Raw genomic sequence first — 14,409 nt, forward strand, 5'->3', positions numbered from 1 at the left:
CCCCACCCCCACTCCATGGCCCAGAGCCAGGAGGCCTGCCTGGGTCAGGAGGCAGCTATTGTCTTGCTGCTGGCCCAGAGCTGGGTCCCATTCACGCACTATTTTTGGCCCCCGGAGGAAGCGGAAGAGAAAGCAAAGAAAGGAGCTGCTGTTCTCGGTAGAACCTTGTCCTGGAAAAGATTCCAGGGCCTGCTGGGCCGGGAGGCAGTGGCTGTGGGCTCCAGAGCCCCTGTGCTTAAAGGGGCTGGAAGGGCTGCGGCTCAGGGGAGCCAGGGAGGGCACCCATGGGCACCCCTGGCCTTTTACACACACTTCTGCTCACGAACCGCAGCAACACAGAGAAACCGAGGCGCAGCATCGAGGTGCCTCCCCCCCCCCACCCCACCCCCCGCAGTCACTAGGCTCTTGTAATAACAAAAATACCTACAAGAGCCCGGCCGGCGTGGCTCAGGGGTTGAGCGTCGACCTATGAACCAGGAGCTCACGGTTCAATTCCCGGTCGGGGCACATGCCCAGGTTGGGGGCTCGATCCCCAGTGTGGGGCGTGCAGGAGGCAGCCGATCCATGATTCTCTCCCATCACTGATGTTTCTATCTCTCTCTGTCTCTCCCTTCCTCTCTCTGAAATCAGTAAAAAAAATTTTTTTTAAATAATAACAAATAAAAGTACTTACAATAGCTCCTAGCTCCTTGCTGCCCAGAGCCAAGTCTCTGCCAAAGAGATGAACGATCCTCACTTAACATCCACAACACGGCCGACCAGCACGGAGGTGGGGGCCAAAACATGAGGCTCGTTTCAGAAGTCACAGAACCGGCTCGGGGCAGCATGACTGCCAAAGTAACAAGCTAGAGAACCACTCTACTCCCTCCTCCACGTGCCACCCACCCTCTGGGCATTCGCCAGCTCCAGCATGCCAGCCTTCCTATCCTCGGGGAGGCGGACATGCAGGACCAAGAGGCCCACGAATAGGGGCCGGTCCCCTCCCCCTACGGTCCCATGCCGCCTGGACAGCAGTGACTGCAGCTGCCCATCTGGCTCCCCAGACAGTTTGGGGAGCAGAGGAGGGACTCCCAGGCATGCTGGCACCTGCAGCAGGGTCTCCGGAGGGAGCAATGCCATCCCCTGCCCCTGGTCCTGGCCATGGGGGCTGCACCTGGACCCAGCTCCCCCTCCCCAGTCCAGGCACCAGGACCTGGGCATGCTCAACTCCCAGCCGGAAGCTGGAGAGCAGACACTGCCCGTCTGGTTTGGGATGTGCTCGCAGGTGGCAGAGCCCAGGCGGGTGCGGCAGGCTCGGTCACGGGGACAAAGGATAAGTATAGCTTTGAGAAAACCACAAGAGGATTCCTTCCGGCCCCGCCCACCGCCACCGCTCTCCAAGGCAAGGTCACGTGCAGGTGGGTGGAGGGGGGAGTCCCTCTAGGTTAGGGACGCCCCTGCCCAGGTGCAGGCCCCTTGGATAGGGAGAGCGAGGGGCCGCATCTGCTCCCTGCCGGTTTAGGAGGTGGGTGGCCCGCCTGCCCCACGCCTCCCGCACACCCTCCAGCCTCACTCCGGTCCACGCCCCTGAGGCCCTGACTCCCTCTGGGCTTCCCATCCAGCTCTCTGAGCCATTAGCGGGCGAGTAGGAGCCCCCGGAGATGCCATCGGGGGCACTAATGGAGAAGTCCGGGCACGGTGACAGGCAAGGCCACGGAGGGCTTCGCCACCCGCCCACAAACACTGGCCGATGCTGCGAGAGTGGCCGGGGCACTGCCAGGGACGTAGTCCCCGGGACGAGTGTGGGAGTGGGTGCCTCTCCCCGAGGGCCGGAGAAGCTCAGGGCTGAAGGGGCCAGGAAGAACCCCACATGTGCCCAAGTTCCCTCTACAACTTCCCTGCCACACTTCACACCTGCAGGGATGAGAGAATCACGGAACTCGCTGCCTCGATTGAGAATTCCACGGGTGGTGTCGTGGGGAAAAGGTCCGGGCTGGGAGGGAGGAGACCCGGACTTAGGCCCCCGGACCCTCTGACTGGCCCGGGGACCCGGAACCTGCTTCCCCATCTGTGCCATGAGGATAAAAATGTAAATCTCTGAGGACTAACAGCACCTGGGACTGAATGAGCGTCTTTGTTGGCCATGGAGGCGGATGCCCCAGGCGGAGGGGGCTGGGTCTGAGTTGCCCCAAGGGTCTGACACAGGCCCCGATGGTGACACAGCCAGAGAAGCAGCGGGCAGAGGGCGCCGGGCCAGGCGTGACTCACTGCCCCAGCGGCCCCTGGGGTTCACCCCGCGCATTTGTCACCCACAAGGCAGGTGGGTCTGGGCAGTTGTCCCCCGACACAGGGTCAGAGACACCCTGAAGGCCAGACTTGGCCAGGGAGCCAGAGGGGTCAGCCACCCAGTGCAGCCCCCGGGGGCCATGGGAACTCAGCCCAGCGGACACGGACACGTGACCACAGAGCGCTGCCCCAGGAAACCAGCCCCCCTTGAACTCACGCCTCCCCTGCAGGCCAGGACAGTGGCCAAGCCGGTCAGGCCTTGGGGCTCAGGCAGCAGGAGAGAGTCCCAGTGCTGGGCAACAGCCTGGAGCCATAGGCCGATCAAGACCTCAATGGGTGAGAGTGCTCAGGGCCTCGGGTTCCTGGTGCCTTTCCAGTGACGGATGGAAGGACAGGCCATGGCTCCCCGGTGCACTCACCACTGCTCCTAACAGAGGGCTGGGCTGGCCCGGGCGGTGGCAGTGACCACGTCGCTGTGGTGAGCCAGGCTCCATCCTCAGCACCCAGGACCTAGTGGCTCACGAAACCCTCTCAAGGTGCCCTTACCATCCTCATTTCAAAGAGGAGGCACAGAGAGGCTAGGACACCTGTCCAAGTTCACACAGCGGATGGAGCTGGGACAGAACCAAGCCGCCCCGAGCTCGCCCCGCCTGGTGCAGCCTCTCCCAGGGAACAGCTGAGCTGGGCGAAGGAGGAGCCGAGGTCTGGGATATGGGGGAAGGCTCTCTGCCCGGAGTCCCTACAGCATGTGGCTGTCACAGTTAATCCTAGTGGAGTTCAGGTCTCTCCACCCCCATTGCACAGCCTAAGGGATTGTAAGGCACTTGCTCAAGGTCACTTTTCGTATATATATATATACACACACACACACATATATACACATATACATATATATGTATTATTGATTTCAGAGAGGAAGGGAGAGGAGAGACAGAGAAACATCAATGATGAGAGAGAATCATTGAGCGGCTGCCTCCTGCACGCCCCACACTGGGATCAAGCTCGCAACCCGGGCATGTGCCCTGACTGGGAATCGAACCATTACCTCCTGGTTCAGAGGTCAACACTCAACCACTGAGCCAGGCCAACCAGGCTCAAGGTCACTTTTCAAGGATTTGAACTTAGTTCTAACTCAACCACCCCACAGCTTCAAAGACAAAGCCTTCAGCTGAGTAAGTCCGCTCTGTGCTGTGACTTATCGCCCCAAATTCCAGCAACAACCCTGCCCGGGGCGGCACTGGCGTCCCTGTGTGCAGGTAAGGACAGGGAGGCCCAGGAGGCTGGGAGGGTGGGCAGCAGTCCGGAGCCCCGCTGACCCCGGGGGCCTAGAGCGGTAAGGCCAGCGCTTCCCGGGGAGGAAGGCCAAGTTCTGCCGAGGACAGGAGGGAGGGACTGAGAGAAGACCGAGGCGGCTGGCCTCCCACTGCTGCTCACTCGGAGGTCGGCTAAGTGGCCCTGAGCCTGGGGAGCCGCATGGAGCCATTAGCTGCAGAACTGCAGCCTTTCAGGGACTGGAGCTGGGCTGGCTTCCGGGCAGTGAGGCCCCCACCCCAAGGCCGGCTCCCTCTAATGCAGAGGCCGCCCCGCTCTGCCGGCTCCTCCAGGGCTCGGCTTTGATCTCTGCCTGGAGCTGCCAAGCTCACCACAAACCGCCTGAGCCGTATCAGCCCAGGAACATGTGCCCACCCACAGGCCTCCCCACCAAAGCTCAAGTCAGGCTCGGGGGCCGAGGGGGGCTTCCCGAAGCCCAGGTGGCCCCAGCTCTCCTAGGTGGGAGGCCAGGGAAAGTCCCTGAGCTATTATAAGATATCCCGGGCCTCCGTGTGCCCACCTGGCCATGGGGAGACCGTGGTGAGGCTAGCATCTCTGCGGGCCACAGCAAGCCCATCGTCCTCACAACAGCTCCCAGGCAGATACTTTCCAGGTGAGGAAACGGAGGCAGTCGCCCAAGTCCACACACCCAGAGAGGAACAAAGCCAGGCTCTCCCCAGGCAAGCGGCCTTGCTCTCTCTGTGGGTCCTGGAGGATGTGGGCAGCAGCAGGGATGGGGTTCGAGACAAGGGCACCCAGCACAGACCTGGCCTGGCCCAGGAGCCCCCTCCCCCCTGAGGGGCCAGGAGAGCTCAGTGGACAAGAGCCCAGACTCTAGAGCCACCAACACGAGAGGTCACCCACAGGTGAGCCTCTTGCGCCTCAGTGTCCTCGTCTGTAGGTGGCTCCGCACCAACACCTGCCTCGTAGGAAGAAAGGTGCGCGCGGAGCACTGAGCCCCGGGGACCAGGCTCTGAGGGCCGGAGGGATGCCAGGGCAGGCTGGGACCGAGCAGGGGTCAGGAACTATGTGCCACGCTCCTCCCCGACCCGGGGTCCCTCTGCCCAGCTGCCCAGGCCTGACCCCAGAATCCAAAGGGCTCCCCAGAACCTCAGGGCTCCCAGTGGGGCATGAGACAGAGGGGGGAGGGCAGCACTGCAGAGGCAGAGCCAGCCAGAACCCGCTGAACCCGCCCCACCCACCCCACCCACCCTGTGTGAGAGGCCCCTTTGTGCCAACCCTGCTCCCTCCCCTCCGCCCCTGCCATCTGCCTGTCCCCAGGGGTCCCGGTCCCCCAGCTGCCAGGTTTGCTCACGTGACGCCCCCATCTGCTGTGAGTCAGAAGGAGGGGTCCGCAGAGCCCCTCGTTGGCGCTGGGGGTGCAGAGCCTGCTAAGCTCTGGGGGTGGTGGTGGTATTGGATTTGGGACTCTTTTGTCACCTTCCCCTCATGCCCCCACCCGCTCTGCCCCTGACTCTTCGCCCGTGCCATGTGGGAGCCCACCCACACCCCTGAAACAAGCACAGCTCCCACCACCCACACACTGTCCCCCCAGCACACACCATGAGCCCCACACCACACACCCGGCCCTCCCCGTCCTGCTGGGCTGCAGCCGGCCCTGTGTGCAGACCTGTGCAAGTCCCCCCACCATCCCCTCCCCGCAGGGCAGAGCAGAGCTGCCCACCTGGCGCTCAGCCACCAGGACATGCCCTGTGCCAGGTCTCCAGTGCCACCGCCTGCCCCATTCCCCCAGGCCCTCACTATTTCCACACCTTTCCCCACGCAGTTTCCTCTGCCAGGAATCCGCCCCCCCGCCCCTCACACGGGCACTTAAACCCTCTCTCCCTCCTTACCAGTCCCCAAGCCCAGCCCCGCGTCCTCCGCTGAGCCCCAGGCTCCGAGGCAGCAGCTCCCTCCGCCTCCTCCAGCTTATCTCACTCCTCAGCCTCAGAGCCCAACTGTCCTGTTTGTGTCCCTGACAAGGTGTGGGTGTCCCAGCCAGGCGACTGGCCCCTGCCCCGTGGCCCAGGGCAGCAACAGTGCAGGCTGCCTGGCCGGGCCTCTCCCCCACAGACCCTGCCTGGAGGGATGCCAAGGCAGGCTGGGACCGAGCAGGGGTCAGAAACATGACCTGACACCTCGGAGCCACGGGTGCAGGCAGCTATCATCACCTCATACGCCCATTTTGCAGCTGCAGCAACTGAGCCCCAGAGAGAGAGGCGAGGCAAGGAGGCGCGCGCTGCTATGACCACAGTGGGTCTCTTTCTCACAGTCCCTGCAGCTAACGTGGTCAGGTCTGGCCCCAAGAGCCAGTCTCACCTCTGCCGGCCTCAGTTCTGCGACCCAACTCAGCAGCCAGCAGCGGCTCTCACAGACAGACGGCTCTCACTGGCTCTCACAGACGGACGGATGACACTTCCCACTCAGGCTCCACCTCAAGGAACCAAGCCTCTGCCCTCAGGGTCCCCACAGGCCCCTGGGGCTGGCCCATGACTGTAAGACACCTATTCATCCCATTCACTGCCATGTCCCCCACCCCAGCAGAGTACCCGGCACACAGTAGGTGCTCAACAAATGTTTGTATGTGTAACTCCCTTGGCCCTCTGGAGCACAGAGACTATTGCTCCCCACCCAGCTCCAGGCCAGGGCTGCTCTAGGCAGGGAGGGGAAGTGGGAGCAGGGGTGGGGGGGGACAGGGGGGGGACCAAGAGGGGCCCTGCCTGGGCTCATGCCCCCCCCCAACTCCCTCCTGTGGGGCCCTGGGTGGGTGGGAGGGTGGGTGGGAAGGCCCTATCTGTGCCCCGCAGGCGGGAGCCGGGGGTCTGGTGGTTTAGCTGGCAGTGCGCTTCCCAGCCCTCAGCCTCTGCTTCCTCATCTATCTGCCCGGTTCCCACGCCAAGACCACCTCCTCCCAAGGACACCCGTGAGGACAAGCTCACTTGGGGGCCGGACCCAGCCCAGGCAGCTGCAGGTGACACTGCCCTCGAGGGCCGGGTGCCCAGCACCCCGCAGCCTCTCCCCGAGCCTGGACCCTGGCTCTCTCTCCCGCTCAGAGCCCGGCTCCCCTTCTGTGCCACGGGAGCAGGAGTAACTCATCTCACCGCCCAGGGAGCGGACCCGGCCTCCCGTGCCCAGTGAATATGCCACTCTGAGCCTCAGTTTCCCCAGCTAACACAGGACTAGTGGTTCTGAGAGGTTTCATCCCCTCAGGCCCCGTCCCCTTCCCAGGCATCTCCCTGTCCATCTACCCCCAACTGTAGAGACCCCCTTACAGCCATGCTCCTCTGGGCTCCCGCCCAGATACCAAGACCTCCCAAGACCCCATTCCACCCCATCCCCCCTCCCTCCTTGATCTGGTACCTGGTGCCAGGCGGGGGGTCCGGTAGGGTCAGGCAGCTGATCAGCCTTTCAAGATTCACCTCCAAGGATCAACCTGCCCCGGTCCTGCTGCGGAGGGAGCTGCTGCGTGTGTGGTGGCTCCCGGCCCCTCCTCGCAGGGCAGGGCGGGCAGGCAGCCAGTGTGGAGGAGGAGGAGCCTGGGGAAGTGCTGGGTGTTTGGTGGGGGGATGCCCCCTCCAGATGACTCCTCCCTCCTGTCTTCTCCCTCCTCCCTCCTCCCTAGCTGGGCTAGGGATGACGGACCATTAGTGAGTCATGGATTTCTCAGAGGGAGGCTGAGAAGGGGGCAGGGCTGGGAGCTGAGGCAGGGACCCTGGGGGATGCCTGTGACTCAGCACTGGGCAAGGGGGCACCGCAGCCTCACCCCTCGTTTGGGCAGATAGGTGCCCGGTTTCAGGGACAGACACCAGCCAGGGATAGCGCTGCCTCCTCACCCTCCATCTGCCGCTTCCCAGGGCTGTTCTCCCCAAAGTGCCCAGAGGCCAGGGTTGCTAGGGCAACGGGCACTTTGATGCTGCCCGCCTCCCCCCCACACCGCCAGGCCCAGGCGACAACTGCCCCTTCCTGAAGGAGTGTCCAGCCTCCTTGGCAGCCGACAGGAGCCGGCAATGACCAATGACCGGCAGAGCGGAAGGCACGGGGTTGGGGGGGGCGGATCAAGCGCCTGGCATGCAGCCAGCCAGTCCACGCACGACTGGCCACCTGACCTTGAGTCTCCCTGAGCCTCAGTCCTCCGAGCACAGGGACCCAGCGCAGTGCTCGCCAGGCACACACAGTGTCAACATCCCAGACGCAGGTTCTGGGCTCTGAGACGCCGGGGGCTTCTGGAAATGGCACCCCTTAGTCCATCTGTGAGGCCATAGAGGAAACTGAGGCCAAGTAGAACAGCATTCCTGGCGGCTCCAAAGCTCAGCGAGGGATCTGGGGATGGGCCGGTGCCCCGCCCCCTTGCTGGTCACTGTCCGCAGCTCGCTGGCTGCTGAGGTCCTGGGAGGCCTCGGATGGCGGTGGCCACCCCAAGGGGCGGGGCTCCCCACATTCCCTCATCCCACCGCGTGGGTCAGTGATTGCCAAGTCACAGGTGCCGTGAGGACTTCACATTATGGGGGTACGTAGCCACAACAGTGACACTAATGATGATGGTTACACTTACTGACCGTTTACTACCTTCCAGACTTTTCCCTCACGCGCTGCCATGGCGAGCACAGCGGTGAGGGGTGAGTGTCGCTCAGACCAGTGCCTGGTACCCGACAACCCTCAAGGCATAGCTGCTGTGAACGTGGTGATGAGGCAGGGAGAGCGCAGGACCGAGAAATGGAGCTCAGAGAAGGGAATGAAGTTGCCTAAGCCACACAGCTGGAAATGCCGAAGTTAGGACGGCCGCCCAGCGGTCTGGCTCCTGCTCACTCACAAGTGCAGCCTCCCCACATCTGGGCACATGGGGTGCTCAGGCCGCCTGCTGCAGCGTGAACGGGACTTTCTCAGGCAGCGGGGAAGGGGGGGGGCGCGGGGGATTGCTGCCGGGAGGAAGCCTGGTCATCAAGCTGCCTGGTGGGGTGTACAGCAAGGCCCCACCCAGAGCTTCCAGGAGGCAGCGCTGTGCTCTCCGGGTGTCAGCCCTGCTGTCCAGACTGTGGCTGATGCCCTGGCGGCAGGCGCGGTGGGCACTCGGCCTGTCCTCCCTCCCAGGGCTGCAGTGGGCACTCCCTCATTATCAGGGCCAGAGCCCCCAGTGTGGGCCGGGAACAGAGAGCAAAAGCAAGTTATCCAGGAAGAGATGGGGAGTCCCTTACATGCCGTGTCCCCAAGCAAGTCACCCCCTCTAAGCCTCTGCTTCCCCCAGGTCTGTCCTTCAGGGCTGAGCCACGGGCTAGGTGGGGCAGCATCAGCTGTTCCCTGCGATCCGGGCCAGCAGGGCAGCAATGACCCAACCACACCCCCGGAGGGTGCTGGCCAGCTGGGCACAGGTGGAGAGCTGGAGGTGCCACTCTCTGGGTGCCCAAGCCAGGGCCACAGAGACCTGGAGCCAGCTGCCACCTAGGAAAGGCCTGCGAGGCAGCCTGGCCAGGGCAGGAGTTGGCTTGCCAAGCTCTGGCTGCCCTTTCACCATCGGGCTTCTCAGAGACCTACTATGTGCAGGGCGAAGGTGGGGAGCAGGCCCCAGCTCCGAGGATGACTCACATTGGGGTGACACCAGTCAGTTATTGGCACCGTGGAGCTCCCAGAAGGCTCTGGGAGTCAAAGGACAGAATCCACATAAATGATCATTAATCACAACACTGCCCATCACTAGTCCTACTAAGCGGTTCACTTAGTAGGGTGCCGTGTAGGGTTCATTGTGTAAGGCACTGCTTGACATGGGTCATCCTAATTTCACCCTCCCAGCTCTGTGGCCGGGGTCCCACTGGTACGTTAGAAACCAGGTGACACAGCCCAGGCCGCACAGCTGGCGTGTGGCTGGGAGCACCCACTAAGTGCCAGGTCCTTCTAGGTTCTTCATATGTATCACAACAGTCACTGTCCCCACTTCACAGAAGAGGGGCAGGCACAGAGAGGGTGTGGCCTTTCAGGGATGGAGCCAGGGTTTGAACCAAGCCAGTTGGCCCCAGAGCCCCAGCTGGGTCTTGAAGGAGGGATTTTGATAAACAGAGACCAGCTGGAAGGGCATTCCAGGTGGAGGGAACAGCATCGGCAGAGGTGGAGAGGGGACTGGGACACGGGAGTCCGTCTTGGAAGGAGGTGGGATCTGGTTAGGGGAGTAGGGGCAGATTCTGGGGGATGTTGGAAGCGTGGAGTTTGCTTGGAATGGGGTTTCATCCAAGGCACTGGGAAACCAGGGAAGGTCTTTGGTCGGGAGGGGTGTGATCAGCACGCAAACGTGGCCCGCAGACCCTCAGCGTGGCCCGAGAACGTGTTGGAAACTCGGCTCCCGGTGGGCCCCAGGCCTGCTGAGTGAGTGTGTATTTGAACCAGATGCGCAGGGGACCCGGCATGGGATAGAACAGGAGGTGCCCTGGTCTGGACACCAGCGATGGTGGGCTAGGACGGTGGAGGGTCCAGCCGGGCCGCTGGAGAATATGGAAGCAGAGGGAGGCGCTTGGTCCAGAAAGCCAGAGCAGGGCGAGGACCCCACCTCCCACGCGCAGGTGAGAGGAAAAGATGCCAGAAACTGCCCTGAATAATGGGGGGGCTTAAGATGGGGTGCAGAGAAGAGGCTGCCCTTGGGCTCAGTGGAATGGGGGTACACCTGTGACATGTGGGGGAGCCTCTCAACAAGCAGCTGGATACACATTGCTGGGGCTCAGGGTGAAGGGCTGGAGTCCCCCAGGACGAGAGAAGGTCGTGAGCATTACTGGAGGAGGGGACAGTGGCCAGAGACAGGGTGGGGAGTGCAGAAAGGCCTTCATTTGATTTTATTGAGCTTCTACTATGTGCCGGGCGTGGCACTCAATGGTTTACAAGGCCACTCTGATTGCAAGATATATATATATAATATATCTCAGAGAGAAATGGAGAGGGAGAGAGAGATAGAAACACAATGATGAGAGAGAACCATGGATCGGCTGCTTCCTGTACACCCCACACTGGGGATCGAGCCTGCAACCCGGGCATACGGCCTGACTGGGACTCAAACTGCCACCTCCTGGTTCTCAGGTCAACACTCAACCACCGAGCCACGCCAGCCAGGCAGAAAGGCCTTCGTTTTAAAGGACGGAGGAGAAGGGGCCGCGCTGCCGCTGAGAAGTTGGAAGCCCAAACTCTGGACTCAGGCCAAGTGGCTTCCACTCCCAGCTCTGCCAGCTGGTGACTCAACTGCGGACCGTAGCAGCGCCACCAGGAATAGTAAACAAGGCCACGTCCGTAAATCTGATAAACCTCGCGGCCCAGGCACGAGTGAGCACCTGATGTGTCTGTGAGGGTTTCACGGTTCAGAGCATGTGTGGGCCCCAGGCCAGGGCGAGAAAACAGATCCACGGTGCCCGCTGTGCCCGAGGCCTGGGCAAGTGGAGGACTCCGCTCTGTTCCTGGAGGCCTCCCCTCCTCTGTCTCTGAGCCTCCGTTCAGGGCGGTGTGAGCCAGCCTGGCAGACAGTGCGGAGCTGTGCCCCCTGTGGGAGGGTCACAGCCAACCACTGCCTGCTGGGAGGTGAGTTTTTATTGGACAAGAGCAGCTCAAGTCCACGTTCTCTCCTTGCGAGCAGAGCGGCCTTGTAAACCATTGAGCACCACGCCCGGCACATAGTAGATGCTCGACAAATACTGAGCCAACGGCATGATGATTATCATAATGTCAACGCAAAAGCCCCCAAGCCCAGCACTCCAAGCTTACAAGCCCTTTCACGTCAGGATCTCTTCTACAAAACAGTCACGATCGGTCCCATTTCACAGAGGTGGAAACTGAGGCCCAGAGAGAGAACCTTCCCAAGGCTTCGCAGCAACGTCATCAGCAGAGTCAGCATTTGAACCCAGACCACTTGCTTTTCAACCAGTGCTCCCAGCCACCTTCCCGTTCGTTCATTCCCGTGGGAAAGATTCCTGGCCACAGGCCTGGTGGCAGCCACAGCCCCACAATAACGCCATCTCCCATCACACCCGCCCCAGGGCCCAGGGGGATGGCATTGCCCATGTGACTCAGCCACAGTCACAAAGGGAGCTGTGTGCCCTGCGCCCGAGGCCTGCCTCCCCCACCCTCCGCTCATCCCCCAACTGGAGAAGAAGCAGGGAGCCTGACGAATCCAAGACGTGGGGGGAGCGGGGGGGAAGCGTTGGCCATTAAAACGGGGCAAGTCTAACAGAGAGTCAAGCCCGGGCTTGGGGTGCAAGAAGTTCGTGCAGCTCCGATGATGGGATGGAACGCAAGGCCCAGGTCCAAGCCTGTTGTCTGATTCCTTATTTGGAGCTCCAAGGGCAGGCGCACCCTCATTGGCTCCCGCTGGGGTAGGGCCCAGGCAGGGACCCGGCCCACATTACCTGGATCAGATTTCAAAAGCACTGGGGCTTGGGAGAGCAAGTCACTCCCGGGCTGCTGGGCTCCTCTGTCCACACCTGTCTCCAGCTCTGACCTCTCTCCCCGCCTCCCTGCGGGTTCAGACCCAGTGCCCTTGTGTCCCTGTTGAGCACTGACTGTGCAGAAGGCACATGGCTTGGTATTTCCTTCCCACACCTTGTCAAGGAAGCCTCGCTCCACCAGCTGAGGCTCAGAGAGGGTCGGGGGCCAGTCCCAGGTCACACAGGATTTGAGCCAGGATCTGACTTCAGGTCAGTTTCCTCCCCCTTCCTGGTTCCAGTGGCATCTTTTTTTATTTTCTTCCTAAATATGTTTGTATCGATTTCAGAGAGAGGAAGGGTGAGGGAGAAAAGGAGAAAGGGAGAAAAGGAGAGAAACATCAATGCTGAGAGAGCATCACAGATCGGCTGCCTCCTGCACGCCCCCCACTGGGGATCGAGCCTGTAACCCGGGCATGTGCCCTGACCGGGAATCGAACTGTGAGCTCCTGGTTCATAGGTCAACGCTCAACCAATGAGCCACAGTGATCCCCTGTAGCTGGGCTCCGGTGGCATCTTGACCACTTGCCAACAAGAAGTGACCTTGGGCCCAGCCCAGACAGCCACAGTCACCCAGTTCCTGTCCAGCTGGAGGGGGCACCGCAGAACACAGGTGCTTAGAGAGAGTTCAGGCTGGCTGGGCCTCCCAGCGCCACCCCTGCTGACCTTCCCAGGAGGCGGGCACGCCTGGGTGCCCGGCTGCCCGAGATAGAAGGTAGACAGAGCGGCCGCCCCCTCTTCCTAGGCATGACGGAATGTCTGACCTCAGCCCAGCTCCCACATGCACTTGGCAGGAGGGTTGGATCCTGCCAGAACAGGCCTGAAGGTCACTGTGGCCACACTCCTGCCTCCCAGCCGTCCGGATCCCTGAGACCAGGGCCAGGATGGACCCACCAAAGATGGGGCCACAAGCCCTCTCCCCGTTCCCGTGCCCGTCAGCCTGGGCCACTCCTGCCGTGGGAACTGGTGCAGGGTCGCGCATCCAGAGGCCTGGGTCCCTCAGGTGAACCCTGGCCACCTGTAATGTCGGGAGATCGGAGCTGAGTGGGGCAGGGCTGGTCTTCCCAAGGGGCCCCAGGGCACCCTGCTCAGGCCTGAGGGAGACCGGTGACTGGGGGGCTCCAAACTGCCCCTCCCCCCACCTAGACTCCTCCTGGCATTTCCCCAAAGCCCTTTAAATGGTGCCGCCTGCAAACAGGCATCAAACTGTCCAGATCTGAACTGTCTGCCTCAGTCCCCGCAGGTGTAAGTGGAGGCATGGGCACTGCCACTATCCTGGAATTTCTTTTCTTTTTTTATATATATATTTTTATTGATTTCAGAGAGGAAGGGAGAGGGAGAGAGAGATAGAAACATCGATGATGAGAGAGAATCATGGATCCGCTGCCTCCTGCACGCCCCTCACTGGGGATCGAGCCTGCAGCCCGGGCATGTGCCTGACTGGGAATCGAACCGTGACCTCCTTGTTCATAAGTCAATGTTCAACCACTGAGCCACACCAGCCGGGCCTGGGGTTTCTTTAAAATGCACACCCCCCAGTGCAAGAAGCAGAAGAGGCTTCTAACTCCTCCACAGGAGCCTCCCTCCCGGCCAGGAGGTCCCAGACAGGCCATGCCAGCTGCGGCCGGTGCCACCACGCTTGTGCCCTGTCGGCAGCTTCCTGGCCCTGGCCTGTGAGGTTTGGGGGGCGGGGGCAGCTGGTCAGATGCCCGAGCCTTGGTCCAGGTGCCTTTGGTAGGGAGTGGGGCATTGCCACTCCCACACCGAGGGGGCAAATGAGGCCCAGGGGGGTTTATGCACTGCCCTCTGTGTGCAGAGAGGGCAGCCTTTGCATCATCTTGAGGTGACAATGTGCCATCTCACTTGGCTGCCATGGGGTCGGCAGGGCCCAGGATCTTGACTTTGACCTCCCCCCCCATGCCAAACCCCTCCTGCCACACACACACACACACACACACACACACACACACACACCGAGTGGTGCCCAGCAACGCTCTGTGTTAAGGTGTGGGCTGCAGGGGATCGCGTGGGGGGATCATAAAGAGGCTGCCTCAGTTTCCTCCCATGAAAACCAGGGCTGCCACCACTCCTTTGTTGGTGAATGAGAGTTGGAGTTGGGTGGACTTTGGGGAAACCCCCAGAGCGCCCAGCCTCGCCCCGGGAGACAACCCCCCCACAAATGCCACCGGGAGCACCGCCTTCTGCGTGTGCCTCTGCGTGGGCAGCCAGGGAGCCCCGGGGGTTCCCCGCTGAGTGCCGGGGCACAGCTGGCTCCGGAGGCATAATGGAGGAAGGCTGACAGCAGGGTGGCCTCATTAACAGCAGAAACGTGGGGGCCCATATTGCTGCCCACACACCCCAGGGAGCCACACTGCGGGGGCAGAGCGGG

General features: G+C 61.9%; 1 protein-coding gene across 4 annotated transcripts in view; it reads right to left on the reverse strand.

Annotated features, from left to right (window-relative positions):
* Positions 1-7,050, reverse strand: part of ADGRG1 (adhesion G protein-coupled receptor G1) — a 36,110-nt gene extending 29,060 nt beyond the window's left edge. The window contains exon 1 of one of the 4 annotated variants that reach the window (XM_014545546.1): positions 6,937-7,050. The gene's annotated coding sequence lies outside the window, so the exon portion shown is untranslated. The remainder of the gene's footprint in view (positions 1-6,936) is intronic. The other 3 variants (XM_014545547.1, XM_014545549.1, XM_005873514.2) reach the window with 3 other exon arrangements.
* Positions 7,051-14,409: the final 7,359 nt, after the last annotated feature.

This window comes from Myotis brandtii, unplaced genomic scaffold (assembly GCF_000412655.1).
Source record: "Myotis brandtii unplaced genomic scaffold, ASM41265v1 scaffold411, whole genome shotgun sequence".
Classification (NCBI taxonomy): domain Eukaryota; kingdom Metazoa; phylum Chordata; class Mammalia; order Chiroptera; family Vespertilionidae; genus Myotis; species Myotis brandtii.